Below are 16,512 nucleotides of genomic sequence, written 5' to 3'. Positions count from 1 at the left end.
AGATTTGTTATAACACAACAAAACTATCCCTACGATTTTACAGATCAGATATTGTGCTACAAAGCCATCTTACACAAGCACACATTTTAAAGCCTCAAAACTTGAGCCACCTAGCCTGCCCCTAAAATTGCACATCCCTTACAGGCCAATGCAATAGAGAACTGAAATATCCATTACCTTCATGCCCCTTGTCCTCATTCCAGTCAATATGTATCAGGTTAGACCCACCTCATTGAAACAGGAAAGTATGCTGAAATAGCAGCTCCTCCCTTCCCATTTCGTAGCCATAAAAGGTGACTGGCATCTCAGCATCCTCCTGTTTTTCCTGTTACTGAATGAGATGAGAACTATGAAAAGGAAAGTTGGAAGTCTCAACTGGGCTTGGGTTTTCGTGATTGTCTCCCTGGATTGCCCCTTGATGGGTTTGATGAGTTTGGGTAGATGCTCCAATCGACTGTTTGATACCAACAACACTTTGTCACAGAGCAATATCATCTCAAGAATAATGGATTATTTTACCATTTTTCTTGATGGTTGTTGGATTTGAACGCATACTCTGAGACTTTTCGAGATATTTACAATAAGATTCTGAAATCAGATACTTTGTTTAAACAAGGTTATTTGTTGCTGAGTTCTCCTAAGGCCTGAGCAAGCATTGCTTAACCATCTTGAGTACATAACCAAGGCATAATGAAGATAGCTGCAGCACTTGCATGCATTTTCATGTTGACCTCAAGTAATGAAGGTACAGTCAAGTGTGTATGAATGTTTAGTTTTTAAGGCCAGTTAGTGTGTTGTGAATGGCGTTTTCTTGTTGACATTATCCCTGATGTTTATTCTGGCTTTTCCTGATTTCCTTCACACAAGATGGGGAAATAAAAAAAGAGGCAACATCTCTGTCTCTGGCCATAAAGAGATCTATAGGTAACTCTAATGAAGAGGGTAGACTGAAGGGGTGTGGCAGAAATGGCAATTGGGGCGAACACACAGTGAAGGAGCCCTTCATCCGTCCAACACCAAACTGCCTCATCAGTGGTCCCCTCTGATCCCTAGATTTTGCCTCCCTGCTTCCCTATTGACTGAAGGAACCACAATTCTGATGACAGCATGAGGCATCTCTTCATGCAGACAGAGCCTGATTCGCAGCCTGTACTAGCCTTTCGGCCTGAGCGGGCATCAGGTGAGCTTGGTTTTTTCTCCCGGGGTCAGACAAATAGGGGAGACACACTGCAGGCTGTGGATTGGTCTGTGCATACAGAATGAGTAAATGGCTTCCTCCTACCCAAAGACTCTCCCGCATTGGTGTAAGGTACGGGAAAAACATGTGGGTGAAGGATTGCTACGCAGGACTGCTACCAAGAGGGGCTCCCCATGGGCTATCTATGCTAGCTCTTAACTGGGCTGGGTGTTGTCCCCTAAGATTGGCACACACCGTTGAACCCCAATATTGGCATCATCAACAATCAGGAGATTCATGCCGCCTTGGCTGGTGTGGCACTGATTGCGCTGGATTACTGGAACGGTGTTGTGAACCGTCTCACAACCTGGTGCCTATGTGAGTAATGTGTGTACTTTGAGTGCAGGCTGTGCTAAAAACCCCAGTATCCGGTCCCCAGATGCTATGGACCGGATACTGGGGTCTTGAGCACAGCCCCTAGCACATACTGACTGGCATCCCATACTGAGAGCTCTAATCGCCATTATTGTCAAACAGCTGGCCTGAAGTGGGGGTAAGAGTCTGGTGGAGGGGCGCTGCAGGGCACTGTGTCCCCAGGGGACAGATGACCCCGCAACAGGGCCAAAGGGTTCATGGCTACAGACAAGTTTGATGAGCTTTTGGGGCCCATTAGAGATGTTAAGGTTACACTCGATCCTAAATTGGACAGTTGAGATGAGTTTGTTCAGGGCTGATCAGGGTAAGTAAAGAGATAGTGTGGAAACCAACTAATCTGCGCTGGCTGGCATGCGCCCTTTACTGATGGACATGCAATCTCAGCCGAAGGCTCTTAAGGCGGAGGAGACTTTCACTGCTTAGCCGAGTGAACAATGCTGAGGTCAAGTTAAGGCTTAATAATAGTAGTATAGTACGGCAGCCAAAGGGGGCAGAAGGCCCCAATATGGATCTCTTCTTAGAAAGACTGGCTACTTAACACAGTACTTGTTGGGTGGAGATCAACTTCTTCTCTGTGGAAAGAGCACACATGGTGCCTGCAGGCCGTCACCACTTGAGTCCCCCCACGACTGGTGTTGGCACTGCTCTTTAATTATCTTGACTAGGACTACATCTTTCAGGTTATAAGCACAAAGGGCCCCCTGGCAAGTTGAATATAGCCCAGCAAACATATACCTGTATTACATGGCAATAGTGCAGTCCAAACTAAGCTACTTCATGTCTGTCAGGCATCACGTACGCCAAATGGGTCAGCAATACTCCTTGATATTTTTTGGCTAAGCTGCAGGTGCTTTGACACTATGTGTTTTCATGACCCCTGTCTACTCAATATATGCACATTGGGTGCTGATACATGGTACAGTTTCAGATTGTGCACCAAAGGGAAGACCCAGAGGAGAGACATGTAGCAGTTGAGGGCCAGCTGGACAGTGCCCTGATTGATCTTGCGGCCCTGCATGCACCCTTCCTCCAACACTACTCATGAATCGACATCCTCTGAGCCTTTGGGGGGGGGGGCACTTTAATTGTGTGCACAATATTCACATGGATAGGTCCACTTCTTTGGTACGTGGTACACAAGCGTTCAAAATAGCTCACTCCTTTGCAGACTGACTGAGACAAGGCAGGCTTCAGGATATCTGCCATTCTATAAATACTTTTGAATGGGAATACTCCCATTACTCTTAGGTCCATCAACTTCATACAAAGAAATGGTCTCCTCCTTTTTATCCCTTTAGTTTGTTTGGCCCAATACCTGGGTTGGACATTGTTGGGCCATAGCCCTCAGCTAGTCGTGTTGAATTGTGGTAGGTTTAGGACTCTGATTCCTACGTGGAGCCTGTCTATGCATGCACTTTAGGGCACTGTGTTTCGAGAGACAATATGCATGCACATACTCCAGTACTTTGAACTCAGGACCTGATTCACAAAGATAAACTTAGACATTTGGTCTAAACTTAGACCGGACATCTAAGTTTGCGACTTTGGGAATTCACAAAGGGCATTTACAAGTACTAACCTTATGTCTGCACTCGGGCCACATATCTGCCCGAGTGCAGGCATAAAGCTAGTGCTCATGAAGGCCCTTTGGGAATTCCCAAAGTCATAAACTTAGAAATGTAGTCTAAGTTTACCTTTATCAGGCCATCACTGAGAATACTGAGTCAGATAGAAGGGTGGATTGGATGCATTTAATGTGGTACTGCGGCAGCTCTATATTGAGACCATGTATGGCATGAAGGCAACCTTGCATGTGAGCTGACGGAGACAGAGACTGCAATCTGTGCAGCTGAGGTTAGCTCGGGGAGAGAAAGTTTGGAGAGAGGTACATACCTCCAATAGGACAGATCATAGGGCTCTACTGGACAGACTGGGGAGACTGGGCAATGTGAAACACACGTTAAACAGCATGCAGAGGGCGACAAGGTGGGGCATGTCCTGGCGTGGTTCCTGCGCTCTGAGAGTGAGTGGCCCCGATTGATAGCCATTAGATCTTTGGCTGGCGACATATTCACATCACAGATTGCCATTAACAAGGCCTTCTTCAATAAAAACAATGCCCTTTATCATGAAGATGCAGGAACGAGTGAGCATGTGCTCTCAAATAATCTGTACAGCCTACCAGTTCTCTGCCTTGACCATCTCCAACGTCAAGCCCTGAATGCCCCTTTGACACTTGCCGAGATTCGCCTGGCCTTGGATCAGATGTCACACAATAAGACCCTGAGTATGGATGGACTCCTTGTGGAGTTCTACTCAACATGCCCGTGCCACTCTTGTCCTGCAGGTTTTACAACTGTCCCAACTGGGCAAGACAACAGGTGCCCTCCTACCATCATTGCGGGAGGCCCTGATAGTGGTGCTTCCCAAGCTGGGAAAAGACCCATTGGAAGTGCGCTCATATTTCATGCTTTCTCTCCTTAAAAATGGACTTCAGGGTCCTGGGAAAGGTTGTTGTGAATCGTTTGCTACCACACATTGCTTATTTTGTGCACCCAGTCCAGGTTATCTTTATTCTTTAATTTACACCGGTTGTTCTACCTAATGGATGAATAATCACCCGAGGCACCCTCTAGAGTGGCCTTTCATTAGACACTGAGAAGGCATTTGATTCTCTGGATTGGCCATACCACTGTGGGATGAGGCAATGCATTGAACTGGGTCTAGAGATACAGCAGTGGATAGACCTCTTGTATACTGATCTGGTCACCTGAGTGCATACTGGCAAGGACATATCGGTGCCATTTCAGCACTGCAGGGGAATCCGTCAGGGGTGTCCGATGTATTCCTTCCTCTACGCCCTGACTTTGGAGCTATTGGCAGGCTAATCCCGGTGACAGTGTCAACAGTGGGGATTACTTAGCAGAATCTCGTGGGAGGTGATCTCGCTTTATGTGGGTGGCGTGCTCATATTTCTTCAAGACTGTCGTTATGACTTCCCTGTGTTGACGAAGGCACTGGACCATTTAGGTGGGGCCTCAGGCTAGCAGCTGAATTGGTCCGAGTCCTGTCTCTTTCCCCTTTGTGCTGTTCTGGTTTTGGAGAGTGTGGGTCCCCGCCACTCCTGACTGGTGTGGCAGTTTGACACCTTTCGCTAGCTTGGCATTGACATCTATCATACAGAACACAGTTTGGTGGATGGAAATCTGGGTAGGGCTTTGGCGCTGACTTTTTGGAACTCTCTTCCTATCCCACGATGGGCAAGATATTTATTGAAAAGATGCTTGTATTGCCCCACTTGCTTGATCACTTTTCAGCCTTACATGTATTCCTGTCTCCTCTCTTCTACAGCGACATGAACTCCTTTCTTGTTGCCTTAATCTGGGATCCCAGGAAGAAAAGAGTGGTGTTGCAGAAGCTGTTTGCCCATCTAGATAAGGTGGCCTAAGTGCCTGTGCTATGAGCTGTATTGTGTGACAGCTCAGTTGCAGAGGCCCATGAGGTTGCTCGGATTTCGCCCCACAGCTGAGCAGGCTTGTGTAGTCCAAGTTAGGATGCCAGGATATCCGGGGTTGGCTATGGGTCCCAGACGGGATACTATGTGGTTGGGGCATTTGAGCCGGGTGGCTATGTAATGCTGGGACGGGTATGGGATCCCGTACTGTGGCCCGGCCCTATATGTCTCTTCCTTGCCATTATGGGTACTCCTGGCATACTGGGGGATTGCTGAACATCACAATAATCAATCAATCAGGTTTCTTATGAAGCGTGACTACTCACCCATGAGGGTCTCAAGGCACTGAGTGAGGGGATGGATCTGCTGTACAGTCGAAGAGCTGGGTCTTGAGGTCCTTCCTGAATTGCGACAGCATTGGTGATTGCATGAGGTGCAGAGGCAGGGAGTTCCAGGTCTTTGCAGCAAGGTAGGAGATACGTGCATGGGCAAATGTGGTTGTTGCATTGTTGGGGGATCTTCACAAACTTCTTATGCCATCCCGGTAATTCCCAGTGAGCTATGAAATTCACGAGGGTCCATTACTGACATAATGCCTGATAATGCCTTGTTAGCAGCAATTGGGCATACTTCTTTATTTATTTATTTATTTATTTATTTATTTATTTATTTATAGCATTTGTAAAGTGCTTCTGCAACCCTACGGGCATCCTGGGACCAGACCATGTGATTTTCCGCTTCTGGGTGGGAAATCATTCAGGTACTGTTCAAAGTCGTGGGTCGCCCACTGCAGTGCGACCCACTTAACTGCCTGCTTGGACTGACAACTTTAATGCACAAGAACAAGTTTGTTGCCAGATTCATGGACTTGGCGCTTGTTCTCCTGAAATACCATATAGCCATGACCTGGAAATCAGTTGTAGCACCGTCACTGTCACTCTGCCTGAAGGATCTTCTCAAACGGGCTTCTGCCGAGATTGCAACATGGAGATCATTGCAATTGACACTGGGAGGGGTGCCATCACTAGATGCCTGGGAGACATACATGGTTGATATGTTGGCCAGGATGGATGAGCAGCGTCCATGACGAGATGGGGGTTTACCCCTTAGCAGTCACCATGGAGGGCAGGTAAGTCAATCAATCAATCAATCAGAGTACTTGTAGAGCGTGCTTCTTAATCGTGAGGGTCTCAAGGCGCTGAGGGGAGGGGGTGCTGCTACTGCTCAAAGAGCCAGGTCTTGAGGAGTGTTCTGAGGCGAGTAGGTCTTGGGTCTGCTGTATGTGGGTAGGGAGGGTGTTGCAGGTCTTGGCAGCGAGGTAGGAGAAAGATCTGCCGCCACAGGTCATTCGTTAGATGCGGGGTACAGCATCAAGGGCGAGGCTGGCGGAGCAGAGCTGGTGGGTGGAGGTGTGGAAGATGAGTCTGCTGTTAAGGTAGGCTGGTCCGGCATTGTGGAGTGCTTTGTGTGCGTGGGCGAGGAGCTTGAAGGTGATCCTCTTGTCGACAGGGAGCCAGTGTAGGTCTCTCGGTGGGGGGTGATGTGGCTGCGGCAGGGGACGTTGACGATCAGTCGGGCAGAGGCGTTTTGGATGCGCTGTAGTCGTCGTAGGTGTTTGGCTGGGATTCCTGAGTAGAGTGCATTGCTGTAGTTCAGTCTGCTGCTGACGAGGGCATGTGTAACCGTTCTTCTTGTTTCGGTCGGGATCCACTTGTAGATCCTGCAGAGCATGTGGAGGGTGTTGCAGCAGGAGGAGGAGACGTCGCTGACCTGCTTAGCCATGGAGAGGAAGGAGTCGAGGATGAATCCTAGGTTGCGTGTATGGTCTGTGGGTGTTGGTGCTGTTCCCAGTGTGGTCGGCTACCAGGAGTCATCCCAGGCTGAGGGGGTGGGTCCGAGGATGAGTACCTCCATCTTGTCCGAGTTCAGCTTCAGACGGCTGCTCCTCATCCAGTCGGCGACGGCCTTCATTCCCTCGTGGAGGTTGGTTTTGGCAGTGTGAGGGTCCTTGGTGAGGGAGAGGATGAGCTGGGTGTCGTCGGCCTAGGAGTTGATGTTGAGGTCGTGCTGGCCGGCCACTTGTGTGAGGGGGGCCATGTAGATGTTGAACAGCGTTGGGCTGAGCCCTGGGGGACGCCGCAGATGATCTCGGTGGCTATCGGATCGGAAGGGTGGGAGGTGGATGCTCTGGGTTCTGCCGGAGAGGAAGGACGTGGTCCAGTTAAGGGCCTTCTCTTGGATTCCAACTTCTAGGAGGCGTGTCTTTAGAATGCAATAGCAGACCGTGTCGAAGGCGGCCGACAGGTCCAGGAGGATGAGGGCTGATGTTTTGCCATTGTCTGCTTGGTGCCTGATGTCGTCTGTGGCGGCGATGAGTCTGTGTCGGTGCTGTGGTTTCGTCTGAATCCGGACTGGGATGGGTCCAAGACGTTTTTGTCTTCCAGGTGGCCGACCAGCGCCTGTTGACGATCTTCTCGATGACCTTTGTCGGGGACATGAGCAGGGAGATGGGCCTGAAGTTCTTGAGGTCCTTGGGGTCCGCCTTAGGCTTCTTGAGGAGGGTGTTGATTTCGGCGTGCTTCCAGCTTTCCGGGAATGTCGCTGTTTCGAAGGAGATGTTGATGACCTTCCGTAGTTGGGGTACGGTGGCTGCGTCTGCTTTGTTGAATACGTGGTGTGTGCACGGGCCTGACGGAGATCCTGAGTGGTTGGAGTTCATGACCTTGCATGTCTCGTTGTCATTAACGTTGGACCAGGAGGTCAGGCGGATGGCGCTGGTGGTGTTCGCTGGGGAGGTGGAGTCTGACGTAGTCGGGGAGGTTGTGGTGTTGAAGCTGTCGTGGATGTCAGCGATCTTGCGGTGGAAGAAGATGGCTAGAGAGTCGCACAGTGGGGGTAAAAAAGAGCAAAATTGCACCGGGTTTTGTGCCTGTTGAATTTGAGAGAGAAAACCAGGAGCTAATGACTAAACTCACACTGTAATTGTGTTGATATATTCTAATATTTTATTACTTTTTATATCATCTTTGTTTATAGAAAATGTTTTTTTGTCTTATTATAAATAGTACATACAAAAAAACAATACATATAATAAAGTGTATGCAAAATAACAGACAGTTCACATAATTTATAAAATACAGAAGTGCATTCCCATTTCAACGCGTTTCGGCGTGAGCCTTCTTCAGGAAGTCTGTATTCATGTACTCTTATATCGACTAAGAAACAAGAGATATATGTCATTAGCATACAAGAAAGTTTTCTATCTTCACATGACTTAAATTACATTTCATTTGATAATTTGTTCAAACTGAATCAATCTCTCTTATCACCTGGTGACAGTAGCCAGACCAAGCCAAAAAAAACATTTCTGTACATTTAAAATTGAAACCCTATAATACATTTTATTCCTATATACAGTGTTAAATTCAAACTCACTACAAAGAATTTAATAATCTATACAATATCTCACCACAAAGCTTATAATTATCTATACAATATATACACCACAAAGCTTATAATTATCTATACAATATATACATATTTAAATCCGGTTAATGAGCCTGGCTGATAGATGGTAGAAAGCACAGAAACCAAACAATGATGCCTGTAAATGAAACCAATAACCAATTCACATTTGACTTGAGGAATCAATGTGACTGAAGAGTCACATGGGGAGGGGGAGTTGGAAATAACCCTCAGTTAACTAGGTCGTGACTACTATAGATGATCTAAATAGAAAGAAAAGTAAACTATATGTGGAGGCACTTTGTAACCTATAAAGAGGTATGGCTCCCTCTCAAAAGGGGATGTCACTACCAACAAAATGAGCTAGATATGTAAATTGCTCCTAAAGGGCAAGGTGAGCGAGACCGTAGTGATATAAACTGAGACAATACCTTAAAAAGAATAGGCAAAGTAGAGAACTGGAATCCGTGATTCTATCAGTAACAGAAGTCACCCAACTGTAGTTGTGGATTGCCTTATGTTTTCTCTAACAAGTAAGAATGACATGACAAATATAAGGGTGAAGTTAGTCTACATCCAAACACGCTATGTATACAATATGTCTAAAGTAACATTAATAATGTACCTGGTAAAGGCCTATCTTGTTCCAGTGGGTGAACTGAGCACTTGTAGAGGACAATGGTGGATAAAAAAAACAGTGACGGCGCCCAATCGGAATTACTAAAATAACAAAACAGAAGGGCACAAAGATGCAGACATGATTTACGATTCCAACTTATGTGTCTGAAGTCTAATCAACACCCACTACGAGGGCAATGCTGGTCCTACCTTGATAAGACGATGAGTTATAACCGAACATGAGGCTCTGGTAAAGTTGCAACAGGCTACAATTCGTCATAATTACAAGGTGGGCTCCATCTGCAGAAAATAATATATATAAGCATTATGAAGCACGCTGAATATAATCGTATGATAGAAGGATAGCACAGTATGTGCAACTGAGGTCTGCCCTATTGAGATTGGTAAATGGAACCTAACCGCTAAAACATTGACAGGATGACTGCGGCAAAGATAGTGGAAACCGAGCCAACTACGCTAATGTGCGAGGGGTTCACTAGCCATCCCAATAACTTGGGGATAAAATACCAGGTTTGCAAGTGGATAAGTGTGACTGTCTGACGGCGGAAAAGATAGAGAGCCATTTAAACAACATTAGGTCTGAGCGTGACCTCTCTCGCCACTAAATCGAAAAAGTGGTCTGTGTGGAGCATGGTTGAGTTCGAACGAGTGTGATTACTTACTGGGAAACGGATAGCTGAGTGCATGGCACGGGCGACCGTCTTCAAATCCGTCGTACACTAAGGCTTTTGTAATTGGCCATTTTAAAGAGTAGAGTCATGGCGCGAGTGTTCTCAGTTCTCGCGATAGTACGTGATACACAAATACCATAATGTGTACTGAGTGGTTCACAGAGAAATGGAAATTATGAGCGCCATCTTGAAAGAGGTTCAAAATAACTGTGGATATACAAAGCTACCAAGAAAACAAAGGTACTTATTTACTTATGGAAAAGCACCATGTGAATGTTTGAACTCTTGATGATTAAGAGAGACCCGAAAAAATTGTAAAGTCGGGCTAAGTATGAAACATTGTATTAATGGATAGTTGTATTGATAATAAAAAAATCTGGGGCGCTATCATGAAAAATATGTATCCTTGGTGAAACAGAATAAATAACCCAATCCAAGGTAACCAATCCCATATATAGTGGTAAACTTGGCGAGTCGCCGAAATAGACATGTGTCTGAAACGTACAGTATCGTATTTATGTAAGTGAGGGCTCTCATCCTCGTACATGATATTGAGACTTGAGCGGAACTGCCAATCAGATGAAAAATGTATTGTCGCACAGTTCATGTGAGGGCGGGTTTTGTTGTTTGCGTTGGCCCTGGGGTTGGAGAGGTCCTTTACGATGCTGAAGAGCTCTTTGCTGTCGTGTGCGTTGTTGTCCAAGCGGTGTTTGAAGGAGGCTCTCTTGGCTAATCTGATGAAGTGGTGATGTCTGCGGGTGGTGTCCTTGTGGGCTGTGTGGTTGTCCGGTGTACGTTCGTGGAACCATATTTTCTCCGGCATGCACGTTTGGAGGTCTGGAGCTTGTCGGTGAACCAGGTGGCTCTCTTGCTGGCGTGGTTGTTGGAGGGTTTCTTGAGTGGGGCAAAGGTGTTGGCGCAGTCATCGATCCACTGTTTGAGGTTGCGGGCTGCGGCGTCTGAGTTGGTGGGGTCGGTGGGAGGGTTCTGGGCGAGGGTGGTGATCAGCCGGTCTTCGGTGACTTTGCTCCAGCAGCGGCGAGGCAGCTGTTGGGTGCGTTGGTGCATGGTTGATTTCTTGAAGGTGAAATAATGCAGCGGTGGTCAGTCCAGTGGTGTTCAGTGGTGTGGTCGAAGGTGACATGGGTGCCTGTGGAGAAGACTGGTCCAGCATGTGGCCGGCGGTGTGGGTGGGTACGGTGACGAGTTGTTTCAGGCCGAGGTTGGCGAGGTTGTCGATCAGGGTGGCCGAGTTGGCATCGTTGCTGTTCTCGAGGTAGAAGCTCAGGTCCCCGAGGTGGATGTAGTCCGTGGAAGCAAGTACGTGGGTGCTGGCGAGGTCGGCGATGGAGTCGCTGAACTGAGCCTGGGAGCCGGGGGGTCTGTAGATGAGTGTTCCTCTGAGGGTGGTGTTGGGATTGGTGTGGATCCGGAAGTGCAGGTGTTCGGCGGTGTGGAGGGTGCCGTCGGCGTGGGTGGCGACCTTGAGGGTGGACTTGTAGCCGTCCAGGATGGCTAATGCGATGTCGGGCGTCGATGAGTCGTTTCACTAGGTTTCGGGCAGGAAGGCCACGTCTGGGGCGGAGGTGTCGAGCAGATCCCAGAGCGGGACAGCGTGTTTGCGTGCGGAGCGGGTGTTGAGGAGTATACAGCGGAGGTGGTTGGGTCCAGTCCTTGGGGGTTTGGTGGTTCTGTCGCAGGTGAAGCTGCAGGAGTGGCAGGAGAAGGGTTTGTGAGTCCGTTTCGGGGTGGCCTGGAAGCAGGTGTGGCTTTGGCCGACTTTGAGTGCGTGGAGGAGGCTGGCATCTTAGTGGAGTTTGGTGTTGTGGCGTTCGCGGGGTCCAGGGGTTCTGGACCTGGGCACATTCCAGGCACGGACACGCGCAGACGGGCTTGCCTTAGGCGCACCAGTGGTGCGGCTGCGCAGCTGGCACCATTTGAAGGGGAACTGGGAGGGAGGATCAACTGGGAGGCGGGACGCGGGAGGCAGGGGACGGCATATTGGCGCAGGGGGCGGGGCTGCAGGGGCAGACCAGAAGGATGCTGGCAGAAGCACTGGATGAGCTGCAGCGGGGAGGGAGCGACCTACCTGGTGAGGTCAAGGGCCGCTCTCCTCACTGCGCAGCTGGCGCCTTATGAAGGGGAACTGAGAGGGAGGATCAGCTGGGAGGGGGGGCGGGAAGCAGAGGACGGCAAATGGGCACGGGGGTGGGGCCGCAGGGGCAGCGGGAAATTGAGCAGTGGGCAGAGGGGGGGCAAGGGAAAAACAGCACCCAGGAGGGCAGAACAGAGGATGATGGCACAAGCGCTGGAGGAGCTGCAGCGGGGGGAGCGACCTACCTGGTGAGATCAAGGGTCGCTCTCCTCACCGCGCAGCTGGTGCCGTATGAAGGGGAGCTATGAGGGAGGATCAGCTGGGAGGTGGGAGGCAGGGGACGGCGAATGGGCACGGGGCGGTTCTGCAGGGGCAGCAGCGGAGGGAAACTGAGCAGTGGGCAGGGGGGGCAAGGGAAAAACAGCACCCAGGAGGGCAGAACAGAAGGATGCTGGCTCAATTGCTGGAGGGGCTGCAGCGGGGGGGGCAACCTGGCAAGGTCAAGGGTCGCTCTCCTTGCCACGCAGGTGGTGCCTTATGAAGGAGAGCTGGGAGGGAGGATCAGCTGGGAGGCGGGAGGCAGGGGATGGCGAATGGGCACGGGGGCGGGCCGCAGGGGCAGCAGAGGCGAGAAATTGCCAGTGGGCAGGGGGGGCAAGGGAAAACAGAACCCACGAGGGCAGAACAGAAGGATGCTGGCACAAGCACTGGAGGAGCTGCAGCGGGGAGGAGAGACCTACCTGGTGAGGTCAGTGGTCATCTATGCGGGGCTTCTTCCCACACAATCTTTAGGTCCCAAATGGGGTCCTGCACCTCCACTGCCTCCCCATACACACCTATTACGACGCTGGCATGGGCAGTTGCCTGGCAACATTAAACCCATCCCCCCACTACCCCTGGACACTGGTTCCTTACATAATTGAATAGTCAGCTTCCCCCCTTCCCACTCTGCCTGCTACATGGTGTATTGTTGTGTGTACTCCGGGTGCCATACAGGGTCTCATTGACTCCACAGACATAGACTATTTTCTCTGCTCTTTAGTTTTTATTGCTCCAATATAGCTGCCTCCTGAAGCTGCTGATTGGCTTACACAAGTACCAAAGAATTCCTCTGTACCCCTCCACAGGGATGCTACTTACAGCAATATCATCTGTTAAAACATTTTCATGGTTGAGATGGTGTCCTGCTCTTGTTTGCTTACTGCTGTTATTCTGCCACTACACAGTGCTATACCTACCTAAATGATTGCTTGTTGAAGTACAATATACATGTGAATACACTGTAGACTTGTGTTCTACTGTTGGCCTTGATGGTTCTTGTGGTACTACAATGTTTTCAAACTTTAGCCTCCATGGAGAAAAATCCTCCCAGATCTATGAAACAGTGAATAAGAAGTCTTCATCTGAGTCTTTTAGATCCTGGTATGAAGAATTTGGTACTTCCCTTAAAGATCAATTGGGCAAATACATATTAGCAAAAATTGTTTGCCTAACATTTTTATGCATATTTGTGATATGCTGGGATCCTTTCTTCCAGTGACACTGCATATTTTCCATAGACTTTGCCAAGCCCAATGCAGAAGACCCCACAGTTTATTTTATTTTTTCATGGCCATGTGATAGAGTAAAATGTGCCAGAGAAGATTACTATTTCTCGATTCATGATCAAGTGATATTCATGTAAGAAAATGGAAGCTAATATTCCATAGGTGCACCTGTGGACATTAATGGTGGAAGAATTCATTCTGAAATTTCAATGAATAGAAAATAGATGTCTACCAAAAAGGCATATAGAAGCTCATACCTGGTATGAGAGCAGCCATCCCAGGAGCCCATACAGCACACTGGAGTGGATGACATGTCCTTTGATGTTGTAAGGGAATCTTCCCTCGTAAGAGGATCATCTGTAGTAGTGGGCATAAATATGTGTTTGAGAAAATGCCAGAAGGATTCAGCTCAAAATGTGACTGCCTTGGAAATGGTCTCTCTAGGTGATTGCCCTTTTGGACGTGAATTAAAAGAGAATATGCATTCTATTTTATGGAGGGAAAAAACTTTCAGCTTTCTGTTCTTCTCAGAAGAAGTCTTTTCACCAGTCATGTAGAACACTGTAATCTTTCTCACAATCCAAAAGATCCAGGGTACCATCCTATAATGACAGCCTCCAGTAACAAAAGTAACCATTCATGAGGAAGCAAAGATGCTGACTATCCTGGAAAATACTGTAACTTGCGAGTAGTAGATTGGTTATCCAATTTTTTTAAGTCATGGAAGAATCTAGATAACACATATGGGTTCTGTAAATGGTAAAAAAGGATATGCCATTGAGTTTCTGTTTCTGTCGCTGGCTTCTGAAATCAAACTAACTCAATGGCCTCTGTGCTCAATCCTAAGGATAGCTTTCTCATTCCTTCATCCAAAAGAGGCCATAATTACAGTCCCAGAGAAAGAGTAAGGCTTAGGACTTCACTCAATAATTTTTGGTGTCCAGAAATATCTGTGATAGAATTGAAACATCTGAACAAATGTATACGTCCAAAGACTCCGAAAGATAATCCTATTTATTAACCCCGAAGATTTCATGATCACGCTCAACCTTAAGAAATGCGTACTTACACATTCCAGAAGCAAAGCACGCAGGGTTCTGAACAACAGTTATCAATTCAAAGTGCTACTCTTTGTCCTAAATTCTGTTTCTGAAGATTTAACAAAATATTAGTGCCAACAGTGACATGGCTTTGTTTTCGGGGGGAGGGCAGTACATCCCCATTAAGCCAACTGGCTACTTCATGCATGATCAACCTACAAGTCTACTGGAGGGTTCTGCAGCACACATAGAATGAGTAAAACACCTCTAGTGCCCCTTCCTGCAAAAAAAGATCATGACAAAAATACCAACACCTCTTGCACCATTGTGCAACGGAGGCCTTTGTTGGTGCTCAGCTGCAAAATGTGTGCTGGCTGAAAGGACAGGAATGCACTGTATCTTGGAAATAGAGTGCAGTCCTGCCCTTTCAAATTAGTGTAGTGCAGTTCAGCAAAAAGGCTTGCGGCACTACACCCCGCCAATTCTACAAAGAACATTTACAAAATGAGGCCCATAGTCCTCCGTGTGCTCAGAAAACTAGCCTCAAATGTCCCTGGGTCCTAAAGAGATCAATCAAATCAAGGCTGATACAAGTATTAACCCCTCCGATGCTGGTGACAAAGCCAGCTCGTCATGGGCGTTACCTGCGCTGCGCGCATGACGAGCTGGCTTTGTCACGTAACGCTGTTTTATAAAATTTTCAGCGCGCAGCGGGAAAACCCGCTAGCGCGCATGCGGTTAATAATGTACCAGATCCAGGGGGATATTTAAACAATGCTCCAGCTTTAGACAGTATGTAAGAACATGCCTGATTCAAAGAGATTTGGCTCTTTGTTCAGATCTTAAACCAAAAAAGAAGTTGCTGTATCCTCCTAATAGTGTCATTGATATACCCTGTTTCAGAATGACAAATATAGGAGTTAGTGGATTTTGGCACAGCCAATAGCCTCATAATAAAGCTGTTCTCGATCCATTCCAACCCAATTTGATCACTAAATCAGTGATCAAATCATCAGTGATGTCATGAGTGAAGTCACTGACCATGTCATGAGTGATGTAATATGTGACGTCATCAGCAGTGCATTGCGGGCACGCAAGTTATATTTATTTATTTATTTAATGGCATTTGTAGAGCGCGTACAATTACCCGTAGGCGTCTCGGCGCTAGTATGCAAAGCTGTCTCTCCCTGATCAGATGATTCGGAGGCTAGATTTACTGGTTGAATAACCACGTTTTCATTTTTTTTCTAAACTGAAGGAGTGTGGAACTTGTTTTTATGTGGTTTGGTAGGGAATTCCAGATTTTAGTGGCCGCAATAGAAAAGCGGCGATCACCCCAAGAGACTGTTCTGCTTCGTTGAATCACTAATTGGTTGAGCGAGGTAGAGCGAAGTATTCTGGGTGGATTATAAGGAATTAGTTGCTCTTTAAGAAAGCGCGGTCCTTGATCCTGCAGAGTTTTATAGACTATGCACAGTGATTTGAATTTTACCCTATTTTGGATGGTTAACCAATGGTAACCTTTCAGAGTGTCCGAGATGGGTGCAAATTTGGGTTTTTTGGACAGCACGCGTACCGCTGCGTTCTGCACAGTCTGTAGTTTTTTAGTGACTCTGCTTTGTGCATTCCGCAAAAGACCGTTGCAGTAATCTAACGATGTCAGGACCAGGGAGGTGACTAACGTCTTGGCTGCTGAATCTGGTAGATAAGGTATGATCTTTTTTATCATTTTAAGCTTGAAATGGGCGTTAGCTGCCACCTTATTTGCATGGGCCATGAAGCTGAGCTGGTCATCGAATGTCACTCCTAGGTTTCTGACCCTAACGGTGGGGGTAGGAGGGATACCAAGAGCCGATGGCCACCAGGCTGCAGACCAGGCTGGCAGAAGGTTGCCAAAGTTAACCACCTCCGTTTTATCGGAGTTGAGCTTCAGGCAATTTCTTGCCATCCACTCACCAATAGCAATCATCCCCCTTTGGAATCATTCTG

This window comes from Lissotriton vulgaris, chromosome 7 (genome assembly GCF_964263255.1).
Source record: "Lissotriton vulgaris chromosome 7, aLisVul1.2, whole genome shotgun sequence".
NCBI classification, from domain to species: domain Eukaryota; kingdom Metazoa; phylum Chordata; class Amphibia; order Caudata; family Salamandridae; genus Lissotriton; species Lissotriton vulgaris.
The sequence above is the reverse complement of the archived record's forward strand: the minus strand, read 5'-3'. Positions refer to the sequence as shown.